Source organism: Macaca mulatta, chromosome 15 (assembly GCF_049350105.2).
Source record: "Macaca mulatta isolate MMU2019108-1 chromosome 15, T2T-MMU8v2.0, whole genome shotgun sequence".
Lineage (NCBI taxonomy): Eukaryota > Metazoa > Chordata > Mammalia > Primates > Cercopithecidae > Macaca > Macaca mulatta.
In genome coordinates, this window is record NC_133420.1 from 73444627 (window position 1) to 73472624 (window position 27998).

At 36.2% G+C, this 27998-nt stretch overlaps 1 long non-coding RNA gene across 1 annotated transcript in view; it reads right to left on the reverse strand.

Moving 5' to 3' along the window:
• The window catches only part of LOC106993722 (uncharacterized), a 37723-nt gene extending 19903 nt beyond the window's left edge, over positions 1–17820 (reverse strand). Inside the window, exons 1-3 of the long non-coding RNA XR_013405050.1 lie at positions 17708–17820; positions 17261–17462; positions 7080–7281 (exon numbers count right to left, since the gene is read on the reverse strand). This is a non-coding gene — a long non-coding RNA (uncharacterized LOC106993722). The remainder of the gene's footprint in view (positions 1–7079; positions 7282–17260; positions 17463–17707) is intronic.
• Between the last annotated feature and the right edge of the window lie 10178 nt (positions 17821–27998).

The window sequence follows — 27998 nt, forward strand, 5'->3', positions numbered from 1 at the left end:
GGGCTGGCTCAGCTTGGTCCTACTTAACTCTTCATCTCCCCCCCATTTCCTGTCTTTATTTGCCTTCATATTTTATTTCTAATCTTGAACTTATATCCCGGTACCTGACAGCCAATTTAACATTTCTGGCCTTGTAGACCTTGTCTCAGCACTATGCTCCCCTTGTAAGTGTCTGATCCAGCCCATCTAGGGGGAAGTTAGACAGGTAATATCTATCTTTTACTTTTGAGAAAGAAGAAAGTGTAGTATTTAATAATACCTTTACAGGCAGGCCATATTTATTCCAAAATAGCACTTTATTAGGGCTATAAACATGCAATTAATCATGCTCTACTTTCATGGTATGTAAATGCATACTACCTAAATGGAAGAGATTACTTAGAACACTAGCTATGAATCACAGAGCCCCTGTGACACTCCTCAAAATGCACCAAGGGAACGGCCAGTGCTTTTGAAATAATGCAAATTATATTTGCTAGTATTCGTTAAATACTTATCATGTATTAGGCATGTGTTAAGCTCTTATAGGAAATGTTACAGTAGTAAAAGTATCTAGAAAATTGAATTTCTTATTTGTCCATAGTCTCAAAGTAAATATAGGATTAGAAATTGAAAAATTATTACTTCAGTTTACACATTTCAACCGTACAAACATTTATAAAATTGGGATTTTTGAAACATTGTATTTTGACATTGTATTTTCTAGCAAGCTCAGATAACATTTTTAGAAGGAAAAGGATTTTCACTGAATTCCCTGATTAGAAACTGACACTTAGGGGTGCTCAGAGTGCCTCTTTCAAGTAACGAAGATTATATACATTGCTCTAAATAGTGAGGGACTGATTTGAATGCCATTTAGACCCAATGCCTTTTCACAGGTTGCTCCTCTCACATGGAATGTCCTTTCTGTATTCCTCATCTAGAAATGTCTGCTTTCTTTGAGACCTGGCAGCTAAGATGACAGTACAGTAATCCACAAAGTACTCTAGCATTTATTGGCAAGATGGGTGGCTCTCAAACTTGAGTTTATCAGATTTATCCAGAGGGTTTATTTAAAAAGATGGCTGGCCCCAATCCTGAAACTTCTGATTCAGTAGGCCTGAGGTGGAGTCACAAATTTGCATTATTAACAAATTTCCAGGTGACAATGCTACAATGCTGCTGATCCAGAGGCCACACTTTGAAAAAATATTAAACCATGGTACAACAATGACATAAAAAGTCAGTGTCCTTTTTCTGCCAGGCCTATTGCTTAGGCCTTCAGTTAAATAATACACAGTTATGTGTGTGTTAAATTGCTTGGTTGCATTATTAAGATAATTTATATTCCCATCACTAATCTAGTCTCTGAAACCAGATGCATATATTCAACTACCTATTCTGTAGCTTCATTCATATGTCTAACAAGCACCTAAAGCTTAACACGTCGGAGAATGAACTCTTAATTTCTGTCCCCTCTCTGTTTCTACACAGTATACTGCTCTAGTCCTATATAGCAAATCTTAAAGGCAAGGTACAAAAGGATGAGGTATTTTACAAGTAACTTAACTGTGTCCCAGAGAATACAAAAACCGAAACAAAAAAATCAATGATATTATAAAAACACAAACATATCTAGGCACAAAAAAGTAAAATGTATAATGCTTAATAGCCAAGCAAAAATTACCAGGCTTACAAATAAGCAGGAGAATACAGAATATAATTATGAAAATAATCAATTGAAACCATCTCAGAAAGGACATATGCATTAGAATTAATAGTCAAGACTTAAAAATAGTAATTATAATTGTATTACATACATTCAAGAAGTTAGAGACATAGAAGATATTTAAAACCCCATTCAAACTTCTGGAAATGAAACTATGACATGTGAGACAAATACTGGTTGTAATTAACAGATTACACATGGTAGAAGAAAAGAGTAGTTAACTTGAAGATATAGCAGCAGCAATAGTTAGAAATGAAATTCAGAGAGAAAATAGACTAAAAAAAGTTAACAGAGCATCAGTGAGCTGCAGGACCATGTTGCAGTCTGAATATGCATGCAATAAGAATCCCTCAATGAGGGAGAGGTTGGGCACAAAATAATAGCTAATGGGTAGATAGAATTCAAATATGGCCCCAACATTTTTTAGCCCCTGGTGTATTCACCCTATATAATCCCCAGGACAGTGAATACGGTAGATTTTACTCTCTTGATTTGGTTATAAGGCACAAGTATCCTTTAAATGGGGAGATTATTTGTGTGGGCCTCACCTAATCACATAAAGTACGTACAATAGAAAACAAGCAAAGAAATAATGTCTAACATATTTTCAAATTTCAGAAAAAAACTATTAACTGAAAGAACCAAGAGACTAAGCAAAACCCAAGTATTAGAAACATGAAGAAAACTATCCTAGTGCATATTTTAAGTTGCTCAAAACTTGTGCTAATGCAAAAAAAAAAAAAACAAAAAAAAAAAAACAAAAAAAAAACAAAAAAAACCCCAAAAACCTTAAATGCAGCCACAGAAGACCCACTCACCTACATTAGGGAGTCAAATACAAAATCTTCCTGAATCTTTCAAATAAAATATGAGGTTGCAAATAAATACCAGGATTGATTTAGACTATTTTCTTTACCCATCAGACTGCACCAATTCTATCTTTAGGGTGTACTATAAAAAAAGACTTTAGTAATTACCTCGTTTGAATATCTTATAGATCTATTGAAGGGAAATATAATTACCATTTTGTAAAAAATTTAGAAACTGAGCTCTATTTGAACATATTTACTCATATGTTAAAATAAATAGTACCAAGAAGGGCAATTATACAATATTCCATGTGAAAGAATATGCTTCCTTTTTTTCTTTCTCTTGCCTTTTCTAAATGTGGAATCATGTTTCCTCTGAATTCCAAAAATAAATAAATAAATAAAAATTGGTTTTGGATAAAGACACAAAGGATAGAATTGATTATATATATATATAAAATATATAATTCATATTTAATGAAATATGTATTTCAAATTACTGATATACTAAGCTGACTTGGAAACTGCTGGGACTTAACTGGCATAGATAAGTGGATAAAGAGAGAATATTAACATTAGGCAAAGCCAGAGAGATAAGAGGTTGACTACCAAGCTAAGGTTATCAGTGGTATCATGTCTTCCTAAGGAACATCATAAGCACAAGTTTGAATTGGACTGATTTTCTGTAATATTGACTTCAAGTATTGGTTGAAAATAAGAAATAGTTTCCAGCCTTTTGGGGGTAAGGCATTACTAAGAGCATCAGCTAATCACATTGGAGTTGAGAGCACAGCTCCAATGGGTGATAAGAAGCTGAAGATGAAACTCACAGTGAAGGCTGGGAATGTACAGGCAAGCACTGTGGTTCCAGCATACTCTGAGTTCTCATCATCTCACCCATGCTCTAGGTATATTGCAACAAAACAAGTTGTCAGCTCCATTATTGTGGGGTTAAAACTTTCTACTTTGATCTGCATTCACTGAACAACTTAGGCTGAGCCTGGCTCTGTGGATAACGTCGTCATTACAAGAAATGTAATGACCACCATCAGCTGGCAATTGGGAGATGAATAATATAGGAGAAAAGAAGAGATTCTTGCTTTTACTAATCAATTATTTTTTAGTTCCCAAATATTCCTTTCTTAGAGAAAAAGGGGAAAGTTTAGACATGGTAAACACTGAGAAAAGTCAGACTAAATATTTTTAGAATATCCATTTATTTCTTATTATCACAAAATTTTTAGAATATCCATTTATTTCTTATTATCACAATTCAAGGAAATGATGTACCACTTTTTCACTTTTGAGAGAGAAACCGTTAATAAAATTGATCGTTAATGCTGAAGACTGTCATGAATTAGTCACTAGATAGAGGCATGTTTAAATTGCAAATTACTTTGAAAGTCATTAACCACCCCAAACTTAATAAAGTGAAATCTTCACACTATTAAAGAGAGTAACAGATGTTGTTTTTAATGTTTAATGAAAAATATTTATCTGCTGCTATAATCCAGTCCCGTCTCCCTGACCCCCGTCTTTTTTTTTCCTGCTCTCCAGTTAGGTTTGTTATGTTTCATTTGAAAGCTCTTTTGCAAGATGATGAGTGCATTATTTTTTTACAATTGTGAAGGCTCAATCTTAGATAAATGTTATTTATAAAGGAGTTCGGCATACTGCATATTTGAGAGCAAGAGTCAGTTTCTAGAAATCTGTGTGAGTAAAATGGAGAGAAGGCATTTTTTTTTTTTGTCTCCAGCCAATATGGCAGATGAGGATATGTAACCACAGAAAAGCATTCTAATTGGTGCAGCTTCAAGCCTTGAAAGATACTGCATGGTAACTGTGCTTTCTCTTAGATGATCTTTTTTTCCTTCTTGGATTATTTAAGGGGGACTAATTTTTTGAAACCCTAGGCAACAAGATCACAAGCAGTAAACAAAGTTTGTATCAAGAAAATAATGGTATTTCAATGTTAGGGAAAAACAATATCATAGCCAGGAGGGAAGCAATCAGAACTTACACTGCTGCAATCTGGAAGCTTCTCCTCAGGACCTGTTTACCGCTGGTTCACTGTTCTCCCAAGCAGTATAATGTGCCAAACAAGTGGCAGGTGGGAAAGTTATGTAAAAAACTGTCTCCATGACTTCGTTGACTGCTGACATACAAAAAGAAATTGTAGAGACATTGAGCCTTCTGAAATAAAAAATGAAAATTAGGGTAATCCCCTCAACCAAGAGACGGAACTGGTCTCTATCTAAACAGACCTAAAGTGAATAATATTGTCTAGTGTGGATAGAGCTCCTTCTGATTAAAAAATGTGTCACAGCTTCCTTAATTTTGTGTAATAGTATGAAAAATATATCCTTGATTTCACCTTCTAGACTTGCAACTTTCTCCTAATTCTTTGCGTTCCAGGTTCAAGGAAGAAAAACAGCAATCATGAAGAGAGAGAAAGAGCAGCATAACAGATCATTACATTTATAGTAATGATTTGATTCTCAGAGCCAGGCTTAGCCCAAGTTGTTTAATGAATGCAAATCAAGGTAGAAGATTTCAGCCCCAGCATGAGTGGAGTTGATAATTCGTTTTGTTGCAATATAGTTACAGGATATATATATTAGTCTCCCTGGAACATTCACTCCCATAAGAAAGGAACCATTTTTTCCCATCTATTAGGCAAATCTTGCAGATTGAAATATTAAACAATTAAAGTTTATTGTTACGTTATACTGTGATGAAGTACCACGAGTAATCTTATCCTTGACCATAGATTAAAAGATCATAGCCTTCTGAGGAACTGCAAAATGACCTCTAAAATTGTGTGGAATATAAAGGCATTGCAGTCTAAAATAACTATAAGTATCATTCCATTGTACAAATATTTACAGACTATGGTACCTAATATAGGCCAGGAGCTATGCCAATACTTTAGAGGGAAACACAAAGACGGCAAGCATAGCCCCTGACTTAAGGAAACTTCATGTTTAAGAGAAAGAGTAGACAAGTATACAAACTGTAATAGGCAGCAAGAAAAAGTTCATTTAGGCCGGGCGCGGTGGCTCATGCCTGTAATCCCAGCACTTTGGGAGGCTGAGGCGGGCAGATCACGAGGTCAGGAGTTTGAGACCAGCCTGGCCAACATGGTGAAACCCCGTCTCTACTAAAAAAATACAAAAATTAGCCGAGCCTGGTGGCGTGTGCCTGTAAACCCAGCTACTCAGGAGGCTGAGGCAGGAGAATTGCTTGAACCTGGGAGGTGGAGGTTGCAGTGAGCCAAGATCATACCACTGCACTTCAGCCTGGGTGACAGAGCAAGACTCCGTCTCAAAAAAAAAAAAAAAAAAAAAGTTCATTTAGAGATAATCAAAGATGTAAGGATGTTCAGATCAGGAGCTCTTAAGTTCAGAGAAATATTACATGGGCTTTGTGGATTGAACTTGGTTTCTCCAGGGAAGAGAAAATGTAGATGATCCAAGCTGGGGGAACAAAATGAACCAAAGCATCAAATTTGAAGTATTAGGATATTTGGAGTTGGCAAATTGTTCATTGACTTGTGGAGTATGCTGTTTGGGATGGCAAATATGAGAGCTGTTGACAAGAAAATCGTCCTGCCATGTATTTCTTCTATATATTACATTCATGACCTGTGTGTTTATTTATTTTGAACTCTTTCAAATGAAAGATGACATATGAATAGCCATTCTCTATAACTTGGTAAAATGTCCCCAAAGTGATAAAATCCTAGTAACCAGCATCTAGATCTAAGAATCATAGTACCATCATCCAGAAGCCCCCCAACCTCCATAGCCTCTTTTAGTCACACCTCCCCCATAAAAATCATTATCCATTTTTATATGTACCATTGTATCACAGTAGTTTTTTTGTTTAGAACTTAATATAAATAAAATATTAGATAAACTTGTGTTTGACTTCTTTTACTGAAGATCTGTGTTTAGTGTAACTATAGCTTCTTCTTTTTATTGTTTATTAGTATTCAATTGTATAGAATTGTAAGAATGATCTATTGCTGATGAACATTTGGTTTTTTAATTTGTTTTAATCTTAACTTTTCAATCAAATAAATGTGTTAAAAACAACTCAATTTCAAAATGGTTAAATGAACGCAGTGACTGATTAACTTAAATGTATACATAATCACCTACATACCATATTCAAGTATGAACAATAATCAGCAATTTTCCTTATTAGTGATGAGTCATAACTCCAATTTGAGGACTGGGAAGTAATTGGGTCACTTCTGTGTCCTGTTTATCTCTTCTGTGGTCACCTGACTAGCTCAGTTGGTAAAGCCTGAGACTCGTAACCCCTTCTAGTTTGCTTCATACTCTAGTCTGTGTTGACCTCTTTGAATTCTGCATTGTCATTCCTGATTGGAAAGGTCCTCAGATGCATTATAAACATTGTATTCTTGTATTAGAGGATGTTTTGCCTCAACTGCAAAACATCAGGTATTTCTACTATGTTATGTAAACAAACAACCAAAAAAACTCCTTGCACGCATTTTGTTTTCCAATTCCAGAATAACTCTGTTGAAAATTTACCTCACTCGCTCTGATGAAGGAGAGTGTTATCTTTCTCTTGAGAAAGCTCTGTGTTTTGAGAAGGAACAACTAACTTTCAGATTGCCATCTGGAAGGTTTCTCACTCAGGAAACTTACCCAAATTCCCCCTCTATTGTCCTCAAAAGGATCGTCCATCCATGGCTCTGTGATTCTTGCTGTGTCTTGCACTGTTAATGTTTTCCTGGGGGAAAGTAACATTTCTTAGGATCATAGGCAGCGATTCCCATCTCAGTTACCAATCATGATCATTACCTCCGTCAACCCCTGATACCTGCTTTTATAAATTTTGAGGGGAATAGAAAGGAAAGACCAAGAAAATGCAGAAAGTGGAGGGGAGTGCTTTCACCATGCATTGTATGTATCTTCAGAGATTCAGTAAGAGGATGAAAGGCTGCTGGGCAAGTGACTCCATGGGAGCTCCAAACCCTACTTGTACTTGACAAAAATGATTATTTAATTTTTTTTATTTTCAATTTTACAGATTAAAAAAAGGATGGCAGAGTGAGACACTTCCCTTTTTATTCATTCTTGCTACTTTGCAACTATGAGTTTCCGAGAAGTTATAAGGTTGACTTCATATCATCCATCCCAGTTACAATTCCACTGTGCATAAACACACTTAATGGATTATATAACTACTGTATTAAAAGATGTATTAATTCCTTGGGTGGGACTTGCAGTTGTTCTGGAACTTAAATGCACTAATAATATTTCCAATATAATATATGAATATATGTCCTCTGGGTATAGGACAAATATCTTAAGGAGAAACAGTGTTATCATTCTTAATACATACCAGAATTTTTTTTAATGGAATTTTACTGTAATAAACAGCTTATTACAGAAAAACACTTTCTCTGAATATAATGTATCTTATTATAATGCTCAGTATAGCATCATGGTTTTTTTAATTATTTCCAAATAACATAGAAGAAGTTGGATTTAATCTAGTAAGAATTACAACACAATTTCTATAGTCAGTAGCTCAGTAATGAATTCATGTGAATTTGAATGTCCATTTCTGAGCTACTTACTTTAATTCTAAAAAATGTTTATTGAGTGTTAAGTATATGACATGTGTCAGATAATGAAAGTATAAAGCAAATTAAGTCAATAATCCTGTATTTCAAGGAATTTATGGTATAACCTAGTAGACAGTAAAAAACATAAAATCATCATGGTGACATACATTTCATGATGGAGATACATAGCTTCCATGGGAAACCAGAGAGGAAGATTTTTGTTTCCTTGTTATTTATATATATATATGTGGGGGGTGTGTGTGTGTGTGTATTTTTACAGATATATGCTTATACAATCAAAGTTTTATGTGCAAAAGCCTGAGATGTATGGCTTTGGAAAACAGGATAAGTTTTAGGAAGTAAACATTGGAGGGGAGAGGCAGTCAAGAGATAAACTTGATCTTATTGATCTTCAGAGAAGTCCTAACTTTTAGACATTATTAACCATATTTCACAGAAGTCATGGTACTGATTCCTGGCCAAATCCGCTGTATACAAAAGCCTATTCAATCTTTTACTCTATACAACTGAGATATTAAATTGGAAGTTACTTATTTTAATAACATAATTTTTCTATATAATGCTTCACAATTCCAAAGCATCTTCACATAAATTGCCTTATTTTAAACTCATAACCACCTTGTGAAGCAGAAGGTAAGCATATTTATTCCCATTTACACATGAGGGAACAAAGGCTTAGTGTAATAAGAACTGGTGCAAGATTATCACACATTTATGGAGTAAAATCTAAGTCATTTTATTCCCAATTTTGCAAACTTTTATTCTCTGTTTCTTAGTGTCATAGTTACTATGATAAAATGGGCAGTCATGACTGCATATTTATTCTCACATACAATTTATAACATCTTATTTTAAGAGTATAATTAATAAAATTTTTTTTTAAAATTTATTTATTATTATTATACTTTAAGTTGTAGGGTATATGTGCATAACGTGCAGGTTTGTTACATATGTATACTTGTGCCATGTTGGTGTGCTGCACCCATCAACTCGTCATTTACATCAGGTATAACTCCCAATGCAATCCCTCCCCCCTCCCCCCTCCCCATGATAGGCCCCGGTGTGTGATGTTCCCCTTCCTGAGTCCAAGTGATCTCATTGTTCAGTTCCCACCTATGAGTGAGAACATGCGGTGTTTGGTATTCTGTTCTTGTGATAGTTTGCTAAGAATGATGGTTTCCAGCTGCATCCATGTCCCTACAAAGGACATAAACTCATCCTTTTTGATGGCTGCATAGTATTCCATGGTGTATATGTGCCACATTTTCTTAATCCAATCTGTCACTGATGGACATTTGGGTTGATTCCAAGTCTTTGCTATTGTGAATAGTGCCGCAATAAACATACGTGTGCATGTGTCTTTATAGCAGCATAATTTATAATCCTTTGGGTATATACCCAGTAATGGGATGGCTGGGTCATATGGTACATCTAGTTCTAGATCCTTGAGGAATCGCCGTACTGTTTTCCATAATGGTTGAACTAGTTTACAATCCCACCAACAGTGTAAAAGTGTTCCTATTTCTCCACATCCTCTCCAGCACCTGTTGTTTCCTGACTTTTTAATGATTGCCATTCTAACTGGTGTGAGATGGTATCTCATTGTGGTTTTGATTTGCATTTCTCTGATGGCCAGTGATGATGAGCATTTTTTCATGTGTCTGTTGGCTGTATGTCTGTCTTCTTTTGAGAAATGTCTGTTCATATCCTTTGCCCACTTTTTGATGGGGTTGTTTGTTTTTTTCTTGTAAATTTGTTTGAGTTCTTTGTAGGTTCTGGATATTAGCCCTTTGTCAGATGTGTAGATTGCAAAAATTTTCTCCCATTCTGTAGGTTGCCTGTTCACTCTGATGGTAGTTTCTTTTGCTGTGCAGAAGCTCTTTAGTTTAATGAGATCCCATTTGTTAATTTTGGCTTTTGCTGCTGTTGCTTTTGGTGTTTTAGACATGAAGTCTTTGCCCATGCCTGTGTCCTGAATGGTACTACCTAGGTTTTCCTCTAGGATTTTTATGGTATTAGGTCTAACATTTAAGTCTCTAATCCATCTTGAATTAATTTTCGTATAAGGAGTAAGGAAAGGATCAAGTTTCAGCTTTCTACTTATGGCTAGCCAATTTTCCCAGCACCATTTATTAAATAGGGAATCCTTTCCCCATTTCTTGTTTCTCTCAGGTTTGTCAAAGATCAGATGGCTGTAGATGTGTGGTATTATTTCTGAGGACTCTGTTCTGTTCCATTGGTCTATATCTCTGTTTTGGTACCAGTACCATGCTGTTTTGGTTACTGTAGCCTTGTAGTATAGTTTGAAGTCAGGTAGCGTGATGCCTCCAGCTTTGTTCTTTTGACTTAGGATTGTCTTGGAGATGCGGGCTCTTTTTTGGTTCCATATGAACTTTAAAGCAGTTTTTTCCAATTCTGTGAAGAAACTCATTGGTAGCTTGTTGGGGATGGCATTGAATCTATAAATTACCTTGGGCAGTATGGCCATTTTCACGATATTGATTCTTCCTATCCATGAGCATGGTATGTTCTTCCATTTGTTTGTGTCCTCTTTGATTTCACTGAGCAGTGGTTTTTAGTTCTCCTTGAAGAGGTCCTTTACATCCCTTGTAAGTTGGATTCCTAGGTATTTTATTCTCTTTGAAGCAATTGTGAATGGAAGTTCATTCCTGATTTGGCTCTCTGTTTGTCTGTTACTGGTGTATAAGAATGCTTGTGATTTTTGCACATTAATTTTGTATCCTGAGACTTTGCTGAAGTTGCTTATCAGCTTAAGGAGATTTTGGGCTGAGACAATGGGGTTTTCTAAATATACAATCATGTCATCTGCAAACAGGGACAGTTTGACTTCTTCTTTTCCTAACTGAATACCCTTGATTTCTTTCTCTTGCCTAATTGCCCTAGCCAGAACTTCCAACACTATGTTGAATAGGAGTGGTGAGAGAGGGCATCCCTGTCTTGTGCCAGTTTTCAAAGGGAATGTTTCCAGTTTTTGCCCATTCAGTATGATATTGGCTGTGGGTTTGTCATAAATAGCTCTTATTATTTTGAGGTACGTTCCATCAATACCGAATTTATTGAGCGTTTTTAGCATGAAGGGCTGTTGAATTTTGTCAAAAGCCTTTTCTGCATCAATTGAGATAATCATGTGGTTCTTGTCTTTGGTTCTGTTTATATGCTGGATTATGTTTATTGATTTGCGAATGTTGAACCAGCCTTGCATCCCAGGGATGAAGCCCACTTGATCATGGTGGATAAGCTTTTTGATGTGTTGCTGAATCCGGTTTGCCAGTATTTTATTGAGGATTTTTGCATCGATGTTCATCAGGGATATTGGTCTAAAATTCTCTTTTTTTGTTGTGTCTCTGCCAGGCTTTGGTATCAGGATGATGTTGGCCTCATAAAATGAGTTAGGGAGGATTCCCTCTTTTTCTATTGATTGGAATAGTTTCAGAAGGAATGGTACCAACTCCTCCTTGTACCTCTGGTAGAATTCAGCTGTGAATCCATCTGGTCCTGGACTTTTTTTGGTTGGTAGGCTATTAATTATTGCCTCAATTTCAGAGCCTGCTATTGGTCTATTCAGGGATTCAACTTCTTCCTGGTTTAGTCTTGGAAGAGTGTAAGTGTCCAGGAAATTATCCATTTCTTCTAGATTTTCCAGTTTATTTGCGTAGAGGTGTTTATAGTATTCTCTGATGGTAGTTTGTATTTCTGTGGGGTCGGTGGTGATATCCCCTTTATCATTTTTAATTGCGTCGATTTGATTCTTCTCTCTTTTCTTCTTTATTAGTCTTGCTAGTGGTCTGTCAATTTTGTTGATCTTTTCAAAAAACCAACTCCTGGATTCATTGATTTTTTGGAGAGTTTTTTGTGTCTCTATCTCCTTCAGTTCTGCTCTGATCTTAGTTATTTCTTGCCTTCTTCTAGCTTTCGAATGTGTTTGCTCTTGCTTCTCTAGTTCTTTTAATTGCGATGTTAGAGTGTCAATTTTAGATCTTTCCTGCTTTCTCTTGTGGGCATTTAGTGCTATAAATTTCCCTCTACACACTGCTTTAAATGTGTCCCAGAGATTCTGGTATGTTGTATCTTTGTTCTCATTGGTTTCAAAGAACATCTTTATTTCTGCCTTCATTTTGTTATGTACCCAGTAGTCATTCAGGAGCAGGTTGTTCAGTTTCCATGTAGTTGAGCGGTTTTGATTGAGTTTCTTAGTCCTGAGTTCTAGTTTGATTGCACTGTGGTCTGAGAGACAGTTTGTTATAATTTCTGTTCTTGTACATTTGCTGAGGAGTGCTTTACTTCCAATTACGTGGTCAATTTTGGAGTAAGTACGATGTGGTGCTGAGAAGAATGTATATTCTGTTGATTTGGGGTGGAGAGTTCTATAGATGTCTATTAGGTCTGCTTGCTGCAGAGATGAGTTCAATTCCTGGATATCCTTGTTAACTTTCTGTCTTGTTGATCTGTCTAATGTTGACAGTGGAGTGTTGAAGTCTCCCATTATTATTGTATGGGAGTCTAAGTCTCTTTGTAAGTCTCTAAGGACTTGCTTGATGAATCTGGGTTCTCCTGTATTGGGTGCATATATATTTAGGATAGTTAGCTCTTCCTGTTGAATTGATCCCTTTACCATTATGTAATGGCCTTCTTTGTCTCTTTTGATCTTTGATGGTTTAAAGTCTGTTTTATCAGAGACTAGTATTGCAACCCCCGCTTTTTTTTGTTCTCCATTTGCTTGGTAAATCTTCCTCCATCCCTTTATTTTGAGCCTATGTATGTCTCTGCATGTGAGATGGGTCTCCTGAATACAGCAGACTGATGGGTCTTGACTCTTTATCCAGTTTGCCAGTCTGTGTCTTTTAATTGGAGCATTTAGTCCATTTACATTTAAGGTTAAGATTGTTATGTGTGAACTTGATCCTGCCATTATATTAACTGGTTATTTTGCTCGTTAGTTGATGCAGTTTCTTCCTAGCCTCGATGGTCTTTACATTTTGGCATGTTTTTGCAATGGCTGGTACCAGTTGTTCCTTTCCATGTTTAGTGCTTCCTTCAGGGTCTCTTGTAAGGCAGGCCTAGTGGTGACAAAATCTCTAAGCATTTGCTTATCTGTAAAGGATTTTATTTTTCCTTCACTTATGAAACTTAGTTTGGCTGGATATGAAATTCTGGGTTTAAAATTCTTTTCTTTAAGAATGTTGAATATTGCCCCCCACTCTCTTCCGGCTTGTAGAGTTTCTGCCGAGAGATCTGCTGTTAGTCTGATGGGCTTCCCTTTGTGGGTAACCCGACCTTTCTCTCTGACTGCCCTTAAGATTTTTTCCTTCATTTCAACTTTGGTGAATCTGGCAATTATGTGTCTTGGAGTTGCTCTTCTCGAGGAGTATCTTTGTGGCGTTCTCTGTATTTCCTGGATTTGAATGTTGGCCTGCCCTACTAGGTTGGGGAAGTTCTCCTGGATGATATCCTGAAGAGTGTTTTCCAACTTGGTTCCATTTTCCCCCTCACTTTCAGGCACCCCAATCAGACGTAGATTTGGTCTTTTTACATAATCCCATACTTCTTGCAGGCTTTGTTCATTTCTTTTTCTTCTTTTTTCTTTTGGTTTCTCTTCTCGCTTCATTTCATTCATTTGATCCTCAATCGCAGATACTCTTTCTTCCAGTTGATCGAGTCGGTTACTGAAGCTTGTGCATTTGTCACGTATTTCTCGTGTCATGGTTTTCATCTCTTTCATTTCGTTTATGACCTTCTCTGCATTAATTACTCTAGCCATCAATTCTTCCACTTTTTTTTCAAGATTTTTAGTTTCTTTACGCTGGGTACGTAATTCCTCCTTTAGCTCTGAGAAATTTGATGGACTGAAGCCTTCTTCTCTCATCTCGTCAAAGTCATTCTCCGTCCAGCTTTGATCCGTTGCTGGCGATGAGCTGCACTTCTTTGCCGGGGGAGATGCACTCTTATTTTTTGAATTTCCAGCTTTTCTGCCCTGCCTTTTCCCCATCTTTGTGGTTTTATCTGCCTCTGGTCTTTGATGATGGTGATGTACTGATGGGGTTTTGGTATAGGTGTCCTTCCTGTTTGATAGTTTTCCTTCTAACAGTCAGGACCCTCAGCTGTAGGTCTGCTGGAGATTGCTTGAGTTCCACTCCAGACCCTGTTTGCCTGGGTATCAGCAGCAGAGGCAGCAGAAGATAGAATATTTCTGAACAGCGAGTGTACCTGTCTGATTCTTGCTTTGGAAGCTTCCTCTCAGGGGTGTACTCCACCCTGTGAGGTGTGGGGTGTCAGACTGCCCCTAGTGGGGGATGTCTCCCAGTTTGGCTACTCAGGGGTCAGGGACCCACTTGAGCAGGGAGTCTGTCCCTTCTCAGATCTCAACCTCCGTGTTGGGAGATCCACTGCTCTCTTCAAAGCTGTCAGACAGAGTCGTTTGCGTCTGCAGAGGCTTCTGCTGTGTTTGTTATTGTTTACTGTGCCCTGTCCCCAGAGGTGGAGTCTACAGAGACAGGGAGGTTTCCTTGAGCTGCTGTGAGCTCCACCCAGTTCGAGCTTCCCAGCGGCTTTGTTTACCTACTTAAGCCTCAGCAATGGCGGGCGCCCCTCCCCCAGCCTCGCTGCTGCCTTGCCGGTAGATCACAGACTGCTGTGCTAGCAATGAGGGAGGCTCCGTGGGTGTGGGACCCTCCCGGCCAGGTGTGGGATATGATCTCCTGGTGTGCCTGTTTGCTTAAAGCGCTGTATTGGGGTGGGAGTTACCCGATTTTCCAGGTGTTGTGTGTCTCAGTTCCCCTGGCTAGGAAAAGGGATTCCCTTCCCCCTTGCGCTTCCCAGGTGAGGCAATGCCTCGCCCTGCTTCAGCTCTCGCTGGTCGGGCTGCAGCAGCTGACCAGCACCGATCGTCCGGCACTCCCCAGTGAGATGAACCCAGTACCTCAGTTGAAAATGCAGAAATCACCGGTCTTCTGTGTGGCTCGCGCTGGGAGTTGGAGACTGGAGCTGTTCCTATTCGGCCTTCTTGCTCCGCCCCTAATTAATAAAACTTTTAAAACCAGGACTTGAACTGGGTGAATTCAGAGGATAGAGGACAAGCTGGCACACATAGTAAAAAATGTAGAATGCAAGAAAAGGCCCAAGTGCTCCGAATGGATGGGGATAGCTTAAAGAAATTGTCACACAGAGTTTAGCTTGTAACTGGGAAAGTAACTTTTTCAAATGGCTTCATGAACCATGTCCTATATATAAGCAGAACAGAATATACCAACATGTCTAAACACACATGCCTGTTTGAGTCCTTTGATAACACTATTACTAGTTGTTTCCTCTACAAGGTTAGGTTGGATTTGGCCAGTTAATTGAAACTGAAGAAAACAAAATCTAAACAGATTACACGGGAGCTCAAATTTGAAGGAGGGATTCATTTAGGGAACATGCATTCAACTAGCCAATGTTAACATGCAGGACCACGTTAGACATATGAGAAATAATCCTACACAATTTTCAGTCCTGTCAGCTGTAGCTAAGGAGTTATGGTGAATACTATAAAGTTAGGTCAATCACCTATATATTGGGACTGACAGTTATTAAGGAGAGCTAATGTGTTGATCCAAGTGATATTTAAAAACCACAGTTAGATTAGTTTAGATGAGGTTGTAATTCCCATTTTCATCATGAATTTTATTTTACTTTGTCAAAGATGTAATAATACTGAATAGACTTTAAATTATTTAAAGCCTCATAATAATTTCACTGTTCATATCTCATTAATTACTTAACATTATAATGGTGGTCTACCTCATAAATAGAAATATAAAAATAGGCGACAATGATAGAATATAGCCCTTGCTTTTTGCTGTGATAAATTTGAAGAGATCACAATATTGAAGATATTTCAATACTTAACATGCAAAGAAAAGAAAAACTTGCAAAAATTAAATTCAGTCCTTTTTATATGATTAAAAGAATGATAATTTTGCAAAGCATTATAGAATCTTTTTCTCTCAGGTCTACATTTTTTTCTGGCATGTCTTTCAATTGTGCTAAAAGCAAATTCAGTACATCCTATGTTTTGTCATGTAGGGTATCATATTGTCTCCTTCATAGCATTGCTGTAAATACATGAGGAGAAGAAAAATTCAAGTAGCAAATAGGGCGTGTGTGTGTATGTGTGTGTGTGTGTGTGTGTGTGTGTGTGTGTATTTACCACAAAGTTAATATAAGTTTAAGTACTATAACTACTACAGAACTCTAATTCTCAAACTGGATTTTATATCAGAATAGTCTTAGAAATTGTCAAGATGTAGGTTTTGTGGCCCTACTTTTTTCCTACCAAATCAGAACATCACTGTTGCAGTGCCTATAAACCTATATTTGCAATACTCTCCATGGTGATTCTGATGTGCAGCTGGATTTGAGGACCACTGATAAGATATTCATATCAAATATTAAATGTGTGTACATAATTAGTATTGAAAATACATGTGATGTTTCTTTGAAATTGTAAAATATCTAAAATAATGGTTTTAGAAGTAACTCCATGCCCAACATCACCATGGTAAATGCTGCAAAGTATTAAATACCTAGCATAGTGCCTCTTAACAGCTCATCATGCTGGCTTGGGTCATGGGTGATAGTTAGCAAGAAAATTATCAAACGTGAACTGGATTATCAAATGAAAACTTGATGAACTCTTCTATACTGCAGGAAAAGGGGAAGAGTGACTTCAGGATAAAGAGCAAATGTCATCAGCTCAGCAGTAGCCCAAAGACCCCCTTCAGTGTTTTCCACATCCCTTCATGTAATTATGGTAATTATCATTGATTATGCTCAAAGTTTTTTCTAGATAGTCTTTTAAACATTTGCATAGATTATAATTACATAATTCTCACCAAAAATATTATATGTTATTAAATCCATGTTACAATCTGGAAAACTGAGGGTTTCACAGAGACCTGTATTTTGTAACTACTAAGATAATACAGTAACTACAAAATACAGTTACTACAGATAATATAGTTTCTGTAAAAATACAGTAACTCTACAGGTAACAATGATAACAAAAGGTTGTCTTCAAAAACATAGATAACACAACTAACAGCAAAATAGCAGAGTTACTTTCCTCATTGCCAGAGTACAAGGACTCCTTCTCCCATACTTCTTCCCATGCCTCTGAAGTGCTTGGTTCAATGAAGGTTAGCCTACTTTACTTTGGGACCACATCGATCAGGTACTGCAGGGCCAGTGGGCAGCAGAGACCTTCTATTAAGTTTTCTTATGAGTCACTGGTGAAGCATAGGAGTTCCCTGCCTCTGGCACTCTATAGGAAAAAAAAAAAAGGAACAAAAGAAAACAGGCAGTTTGCCCCTGTCACATAGATTAATCAAGAAAGCCATAACCTTTGTATATTTAGTTTGTCTCTGATAAGGGGAAAAGGGCATTATGATACATACAGACAGGAATCACTTCAATCATCTTTAAATGTCTTAGGACGTAAGGCAAGGGGCTTAACGCTTTCATTTAACACATGTATTCTTTTTCTCTTGAAGTTTCTGTAATTATTACCTGTGCTCCTTCTATCATGCTGTATTGTGAAAACTTCAGAGAAAAGAAGCGAGTTCTATAGATCAAAGAAAAAATTGACTGGAAAAAAAAAGGATTGTCTTTCTACTAAACACACACACATATTCTGTTGTTATGGCAACATAAGATCTAAGAATGGCACACCAAATAATATGGTACCAAGGCACATTATTATACTGTCATCAAATGTCACAATAAATGTGCTTCAGCTCCTGAATATAACATACAGTATTGTTTTCTGTTCTTCTCAGTACTTTCACTTGAGGTCAAAGCAACTTTTTTGAATGAAGACCAAATATCACCCATTGCCCTTCTTGTTAAATCTTTCTTGCATAAAGATATCCCACTAATTTCACTGAAAATATATTCAATAGATTAAAAATTGGGCTATTTCTTCTGTTTCCTAAGGGAACAACTGTTTATCCTTCAAAACCCATTACACTGTATCTATATAGCAATATGCTTAGCTGAGGAATTCATTTGTGTGTGTGTGTAGTGTATATATATGTGTGTGTGTGTGTATGTATAAATAACTTTTATTGACTAAAAATTGGCTACAAATATGTAGACAAAGTAAATCATACTGATTTAGATAAAACAGATTGGTTTAGTATATCTTCCCACATGCTTTTAATCTTTAAAAATATATTTATGTAAGAGAGCAGTGGTGGAAATTTTACCATTTTTTGGATGGTGCTGCAAATTATAGAGTTGCTTTATTCTTCATATTTTCTCTAATATCCTGATATGCATATGTATGTTAGTGTTCTATTATGGTATTGACTCACAACCGTACCATGTGACTTTGCCAATGGAAAGACAAAAAAATGAGGAAGGGCGGGTTACAAGTCAGCAGCATTTTTCTGCAGAACAATATGGAGAGATTGCAACAACAGTGAAAAGGTGAGTTATCTAGGAGGTTTTAGAAATGATAGGAAAAGATCACACATTTTAAACAAGCATGAAGTACTGAGAACTAACATGGGGAGGGTCTGAAATTGGCATTAGGGACTGTTTCCTCTTTCATGTAGGAGCAGAAGAGGAATAAAAAGGAAAGGCTAGGTTGAAGTAGAAAATGAGGTTTCAAAGATGTGTCCTTGGGTGTATGTCACCCTCATGCCTTACTGCCCTTCCACCCCTGATATTTCACTCTAATTCTGCACCTATATGTTTTTATTTTTAAACCAAGAAGTTGTCACCAAAATATAGAAAAATGCAGATGACCCCCAACTTACTATAATTTGACTCACGATTTTTTTGACTGCAATAGTGTGGAAGCAATATCCATTCATTAGAAACCATACTTGGAGTACCCATAGAACCATTCTGCTTTTCATTTTCAGCTCAATGTCCAATAAATTACAAGAGATATGCAACACTTTATTGTAAAATAGGCCCTGTGTTAGATTACTTTGCCCAACTGTGGGCTACAGTAAATGTTCTGAGCACTTTTAAGGTAGGCTATGCTAAGCTATGATGTTCAATAGGTTAGGGGCATTACATGTATTTTTAACTTAGGATCTTTTCAAGTTATGTTGTGTTTATCAGGACGCACCATCATCATAAGTCAAGGAGCTTCTGCAGATTTCTGAATTGTACCAGTCCATTTCCAGAGTATTCTACATTTATCGCTAGGAGCTCATTTCAACAGAAAAATAAATCCATAAAATTGCCGTTCAGTTAGTGTCAGCTAATTCTGCTGCTCTGTCCCTATTTATTTGAAAAATGTGCTATCCCACAACACAGTATATTTGTGAGTGAACTAAATTAAGGGTGATAATACTGAACCTACTAATTTAAAATATATTCTGGGGCTCTTAGCTTAGTCAAACATATTTAATGTTTGTCTTCTCAATATTATTCTCTCCAACTACCCATTTCAAGAAATAATTTAACACTGAGTGGAGAGCTGTACACTGATAAAAGAGGTCTATTGTCCCCAAAGCATTTACTATCAGTTTACTCAGACTATCTTAAAATGCCAAAGAAAATGAAATTCCAACTCAGTAATTTAGCCATGTGCTAAATGTATTTTCTGATGAGATTGCTGCGTATTACTGAAGTCCAAATTAGAAAGTCGGTGAAAATTGATTGGGAAATCTAAGGACTGCATTAAAAAGACAAAGGCATTAATGGAAATAACATGGACTTCAGTGAATGTTTGAAACAACGTTTCAGAATTTTATTTTTATTTAGAAGTACAGGTTGTTGTGCAGCACCAAGTGTGTTCAAGCTACCTATAGAAATCTGGCAGGGGGACATGAAACCATCTTTGAAAACACCCACAAACATCTTTACAACTGTAGTTTATCTATCACTCATAAATACTTTGATGCAGGAAAGTTCCCAGGCACCCAGCTAGAGAGCGTGTTAAATTTTGAAGCATATTTATGGAACAGTTATGGGACTTGGGCTTAGCACCAGATGTCAAAATATCCATCAACTTTTGAAAGATTTTTCTCTCCTATGGAAAGACAAAGGAGGAAAAGGCAACACTCTTCTCAATTTTTCATTTTTAGGTTGTACTGGCACAGGTGTGCTGTTGTTCCCTGTGGTTTTACTGTTTAGCAATCATGTAGAACCTTAGATTTGAAAACACTCTCCCTCATTAATCATCAGTTCCTCACACTGTGATGTAGGCTCTACAGTGAGTTCCTCCTAACAGGGCTGAAAGGGAAGGTGAGGAGAGACAGCACCACACACACACACACATGCAAAAGTGTGCACAAGCACACACACAATTGATTTTGTAATTTCTAACATTCATTTATTGGCCTGTTCTATATATTCGATAAATGACTAAATACCATCAGAATTGACACTAATATATAATTACATGTAATTGTAAAAGGGGGTGATTACATTTATGGGTAATGTTCTTAGTTTATTTAGTTACATGAATACCATTGACTTATAGTAGAAGAAGAATTTTAAGAACATTTATTTGCTTCCACAATCATTGCTTGGAAATATTCATCCCATTGATGTTCAGATATCCCCCTGCTGTCTTTTATATTCATCTGCTTTCATTTTTCTTCTCATTCCGTTTTCTTTCCCTCTTTGTTGCTGGAAGTCAGGGACCCTGAACAGAGGGACTGGCTGAAGCCATGGCAGAAGAACATAAATTGTGAAGATTTCATGGACATTTATTAGTTCCCAAAAGTAATACTTTTATAATTTCTTACGCCTGTCTTTACTGCAATCTCTGAACATAAATTGTGAAGATTTCATGGACATTTATCACTTCCCCAATCAATACTCTTGTGATTTCCTATGCCTGTCTTTTCTTTAATCTCTTAATCCCGTCATCGTCGTAAGCTGAGGATGAATGTCACCTCAGGACCGTGTGATGATTGCGGTAACTGCACAAATTGTTTAAACAATATGAAATCTGGGTACCTTGAAAAAAGATCAGTATAACAGCGATGTTCAGGGAACAAGGGAGATAACCATTAGGTCTGGCTGCCTGAGAGCTGGGTGGAACAGAGCCATATTTCTCTTCTTTCAAAAGTAAATAGGAGAAATATTGCTGAATTCTTTTTCTCAGCAAGGAACATCCCTGAGAAAGAGAATGTGTTCCCAAGGGGAGGTCTCTAAAATGGCCTCTTTCGGAACGTCTGTCTTTTACAGTTATAGATAAGGGATGAAATAAGCCCTGGTCCCCTGTAGTGCTCCCAGGCTTATTAGGGCAAGGAAATTCCCGCCTAATAAATTTTGGTTAGACCAGTTGTCTGCTCTCAAACCCTGTCTCCTGATAATGTGTTATCAATGACAATGCGTGCCTGAAACTTCATTAGCAATCTTAATTTCGCCCCAGTCCTGTGATCTTGCCCTGCCTCCACTTGCCTTGTGATATTTTATTGCCTTGTGAAACATGTGATCTCTGTGACCCACACCCTATTTGTACACCCCTCCCTTTTGAAAATCACTAATAAAAACTTGCTGGTTTTGCAGCTTGTGGGCATCACGGAAACTGCCGACATGTGATGTCTCCCCTGGACACCCAGCTTTAAAATTTCTCTCTTTTGTACTCTTTCCCTTTATTTCTCAGACCAGCGAACACTTAGGGAAATAGAAAAGAACCTACATGAAATAATGTTGAATTATCAGGGGCTGGTTTCCCCCAAAACCTCTTAAAATGACTTACTGTATACTGGGCCTTCTCACTTTCATTCTTCCTCTTTTAGTCTGTCTCCTCTGTGTGTTTCTCTTGCATTCCAATATTTTCACTCTTTTCTAACCATCTTTTCTACTTTCTGTACCATTCAGTGACATTACCTCTTGCCTATCACTTTTTTATTGCATTTATATTTATCTTTATCCTCTCATCTTTTTTACTCAGATATTTTTCTCCCTTCTGTGATAAATTTCTGTTTCTCCTATAATGGACATTTTTCCTTTCCTCTTATGTAAATGTTTCCCTTTCTTTTTTTCCCCATGATTAATATTTTCATCTCCCACATTTTTCTCAAATGCTAATTTCGCTTTTACTTCCTTTGTTTTCTCGTCCATTTGCCTTACCTTTATTGTTCTTTTTCTCTATTCTTATGAGAAAATATCCTCTTTATCATCATTTCTTGCGTTTTCATTCATTGACTCTACACTATAGTCCCCTTCATAGATATTGCAGGTGGCACTACTAATTTCTCAGTCCTTAAAAGGTCGTTTTCCTTAAGTGTCCTAGGGTTGATTTTATATGTCATCGTAAGTCCTGCCTTATTGGTCTGCTCTATTTGTTGAATAAATTATTAACTCTAGTGAGAATTAACACTAATAAGTAATTACCTGTAATTATAAAAGGGTGATAATCATTTTGAGAGTTCGGATCCTTGGTTTATTTGATTGCATAAATACCTATTAACTCCAGTAAAATAAAATCATTGATATTGATTTAAAGGTAACCAAAGGTATTACCCTACCTTTGAGACTCTATAGTAGATTGAAATGACTAAATACTTATATATTTTCTTATCTTTAAATAGAGGTTAATTAAATTTGATCACAATTTTTTCTTTACCACACTGCCTTTATTTCGCCAACAAAAAAATAACGTGCAATAATTCAGAAATAAACTTGGCAATACAATACATGCAGAAACATGCACAGGTACACACATTTAAACATCTCTTTTACTTCATCTTTTGTTGACTATTTTCACTACATAATGAAGGGTCTCTGTTACAGGCTACCTGTGCTATTCATTAACTGATACTTTACCAAACCTATAAACTAACTTAGGAATAATTAACATCTATATACTATTTTATCTCATCATTTATAAATATTCATTAACAATTTTTGAGGACTAACCTCTACAGAAGTCCTGAAGAAAAACACTGAGCCAAAAGAGAGATTTTCATGTCATCTGTTGGAGAAAATAATAATAAAAGAACAAGCAAAGATATAATTTTAATACCATAATTAATAAAACAAGAGAGGTATGTGAAGCACCAAGAGCATACAGAGATTGACCTCAATCTAATAAAATTTAGGGAAGGCATCTCTGATGAAATGAAGCTTGAGAGGTTGTAGGAAGAGTATGTGGTACTGAAAGAGGAAATGCCACATGCATTTAAACATATGGACCCATTGTATTTTTTATTAGCTTGTTTTAGGTTTTTAGAATTATTTTATTACTACTAAAAAATGAGTCAATTTTTGAGCTTATTATTTTATACCTGTGTATATATGTATATATAGATTAACTTATATTAGTTCAATTAATCTTCACTTGATTACCACAGAATTTTTCTTAAATATGCTTTCTTTTGTGTAATATCACAATGGTGATATTTTGCAGTCTGTTTCAGTTTTCTGTTTCTGCATAACAAATTACCACAGAATAGCAACTTAAAACAACAGGCAATTATTATCTCATGGTTTCAATAGGTCATAAATCCTATTGCTCAGACTCGCCAGGTTAATACTTTACCCCTTTTTATTAACCCAAGATCAACTGATAGTAAACTAGTAATGAGAGTGATATTTCGTCATTTTCATAAATTAGATCTGTACTCAATGGGAGGGAATTATACAAGAGATTTTGTGTGTGTGTGTGTATGTGTATGTGTACTGGGTGTAGCGGGGGCATGAAACTTGAAGGCCATTGTAGAATTCTGACTGCCGTGGATACTCATTGTAATTTTAATAAGAAAGTAACAGTAAGTTTATAATATAAATTCTTGGCTTAAATTTAATATCTTTTATTATGTTGGGAAAATCCATGTTTATATTCATCTATTTTCTGAAGGATTTTGTTAAACAAAACATTGTTAGTATTTTATTAAGTTCATTTGGGGAGCTTTTGAGATGACAGCTTTGTTTTTTCTCATTTGACCTTTTAATTTTATGTATTGTATTAATAGATTTTTAAAATAAGTGAACTTTTTTGACCATGTGGCCAAAAGGAAACCATGTGGTCACATGCAGTGTTACTTTGGGAAGCCATATAAGTTTACATGGCAAAGAGATAGGATATGGGCTGGATTAAAAATTTTGATGCCATGAATGCCATTTATCTTTTACAGTATACAAATTTAATGATAATAATAGAAGCTCAGCCTCAGACATTTTAAGAACAGCTAAACTGGATACTAACTTTTATTTAGTCACTGAATATTTACTAGCCTGCCTAGTTTTTATTAGAACTGTAGTGAACTCAGATAAAAGGAATTCGAATTCCTTTTGAGCTTTTACTGCCCTACTCAAAATCCTCATTAGTTTTTCATGTCACTTATAGTAAAACCAAAGTCCTTTTAATGGCCCCTGAGAAGTTTTTTACACTTTGTTTCCCTATAATCTATCTTACTTAACTTCTCCTTTTCCCTACTCACATCCTACTTAGGTCAAACTTCTCTTCTTTTAATTCTTCAAAAGTACAAAACCTGTAGCACTTTATGGCTTTTGCACTTGCTGTTGACTCTCTTGGGAATACTCTTCCCTCACTATCAAGTTTGGGTTTTACTCAAATGCCAACTTTTCAGGAACATTTTCCACCTCTCCTGCTTTAGTTTTCTCCATAAGTTTTATAACAATTCAATATGCTATATATTTGACTGATTTTTTTCATTGTGCCTTTACCACTGTTGAGGCAGGATAGGCAATCAAGGAAGTGACCATGTCGTTGGGACATGGCAGCCGTGGGACGTTACAATCAACACAATTAAGCCTCAGCATTCTCATTGGAGTTAGGTGCATTCAAGCAAAGCTGTCTTCCATAGGGAATTTCCCCTGTAGAGAGCATGCACGCTTTGATTTTACCTGTCCTCAGACTGACCCTTTTCTCATCATGATGTTAAAAAACACACCCCTGGGTGGAGATTTTAAGATGCTAATGAGACATGCAATGTATAAACAAGCATGCACAGCTACTGCGCATGTGCACCCAGATGACTATCCAGAACATGCTTACTAGTAACACCTCTTCCCACCTCCTTATGATTAATCATGTAAGACTTCCACAACAGCAGTCTCCCCAGTGCCAGTCTTTGCTGTCTCATCCTTACGAGTAGCCCACCCTGAACTCTCTCTCTCGGGGTGTACTGTCTACTCTGCACTTAACTTTCAAAGTATTCTTTTTCTTTCACGATAAGTTATGCTGCATCTCCTTTGCCACGTGTCTCTTATTTAAGTTCTTTTAAACTTAGAAGACAAGAACCGAGGTCTCACTACAGCTGTCAGCACCTTTACTATACAAGCTCCACTAGAAAAGGGATGTTCTCACTGTTTTGTTCATCGCCACAACTAAAGCATGCATGTGTGCCAGAAACATAGGTGTTCTATATATATATATATATTTTAAATGAACATATATGTCTACAACGAATCTAAGTTCTTGTAACTTTGTTTGAAGTTTATAAAATTCTATACTTCTCTTATATAAGTGATCCTACCTCAAATCCTGGCAATAATTATTAAACAAAGAATAATGTTGAGCATTTTTAGGAATATAAAATGTTTTGCAAATGAAAGACTCATGTAAATATTATCATATTTCCCTGAACATGGGATCCTTTACCAAATACAGCCTATGCTGTGTTTTCATATACTGTCTAAATAACTCTGCAGATGCCAGATTCTTATTGCACAAATTTTCTGAATTAAAATTACTAAATTGGTATTGTGAACCTCAATTATGTTAAATCATGAAGGCATTAAGGCCTTCAAGCAACAGCAATTGAATTACATTCCAAGCACTCTGCTTGGAAGTAGAAATTTAAAAATGAACAAAATATATTTTCCACCCTTGGGTCTAAATCTTATTACAGATTTTTTAACAAAATATAACTTCATCTCGTGTTTAAAAACAAATAGATAAGAGCTCATTAAAGTTATTATTAGGACATTATTTTACTTATTTTATTTTATTTTTATCTTCCATATTAATTATGGCCTGTTGGTTATTCACATTTTTTATGCCCATTTCATTATGTTAAGGAATTTTCTCCTTTTTCTCAGTTTATATTTATTCTTTTCCCTCTTCGTTGTTCATTGTCATCATCCTCAAGTTTCGTTTGTCTCAGGGTTGACTTGAACATTGTTCTAGTACATTTTTACCTTTTCTTCCAACGTGTTTCAAAACTCTTCAACAATTCTACTCCCTTTTATACTCTTTAAACCTTTACACTTTGACTTTAAATCACATGTGCTTATCTCTACTTCCTCTCAAATGGCCACTAAATTGACACTAAAGAGTATAAAATGGTAAAACCCACTTGGACAAAGATTATGGAAGTGGAGACAATGGGAAATCAGTTGGAAACAAAATGGAAAAGTTCTAACAAATCCAACTGGCTGGAAAGAACTGAAACCTTAAGTGCATGGTGAGGAGAATACTGATAATGAGTCAAACCATTTAACGGCAGGGAACTTTTAAAAAGTTCAGAGATTTGAGATACTCTTCCCCGTTAGGAAGAGTAGTGAGGGCAAAACCAAAAATGGGGTAATTATTTGTGCATCTATATATAAAAGATTTAAATCCAGATTGTTCCATAAAGCCACCTAACCAGATGAATGCTCCCAGGCAGAACAAAGGTTTACTCTCTGAGGAAATTTAACAGAAGAAGCTGGAAACTATAGACTCATGTATGTTGAAAAACAGGAACAAGATATGTAACTAAAATAAGATATTTTATTGAAGACCTGCTCACTTAGTCCTCTTTGCTTCTGGAACAGCTATGGCCAGGCAAAATTACATGAAGCAGGAGTCTAAGGATTCCTTTCTAAAGAAACTGGATAACCATAGGGGGAAAATGCCCTATGTACTAACTTGTGCATTCTCCACTGTTAAATACGTGACTCCTCATTCAATGACTACACAGTGAAGCTAGCCTGTCAGCTCTAAGATGTGCCTGCAAAGCCAACGATTACTCAAATATGAACAGCCACCGAGTGTAGTACATTTTATTATTGGCAAAATATTCACTGGCCCTCCCCACCAGACATAAACCCTGATTATGTGATTTGCTTTGACTAATGAAATATGAACAGAAAGGATGGATATATTCCCCATTTGAGCACAAGTTTTAAGAGTTCTTATTGGTTTTATCATTCCTATTTGCCATCTGTAATTACATTAATGATGTCTTGCACAGAGGATTGAGAAAACAGGGGAGAAAAGGTAGCATAAGGAAATTTTAAGTGCATAAAATGCTATATTGAAAATGACCCTCCAATACTGAAGACAGTGAATAAAAGTAAACTCAACACAGAGACACATTATCATGACATTTCAGAAAAACATGAGTTAAAAGATACTCCTGTTAGATTCTAGATAAAAACAAATTATCACCACCACCATCACAGGCAGTTATAGCATTGGAAAGCAGGACAGAGTGAAATCTTTCCGCAGCAATAGCTCGTGTCCGAAGACTATGGTAAACTGCCTTCAAATTTATAAACTTGTCTTAGTCAGGGTTATCCAGAGAAACAGAAATAATAGAATATAGATCTGTGTGTATAGATATAAATAGAGAGGGAGGAAGAGAGAGAGATTTATTATAAAATATTGGCAGCTAGGTTATTCAATGTGTTGGCATAAAATTGCTCATAGTAGTCTTTTATGATCCTTTGCATTTCTGTGGTATTATTTGTAACGTCTCCACTTTCATTTGTACTTTACCTGAGACAGCTTTTTTCTTTAGCTAATATTTTATCCATTTTTAGCTTTCCAGAAAGCAAACTCTTAGTTATGTTTATCTTTTTTATTCTCTATTTCATTTATTTCTGTTCTAATATTTATTATTTTTTTTTTCCTTTCAAAAAGAAGTTTGGG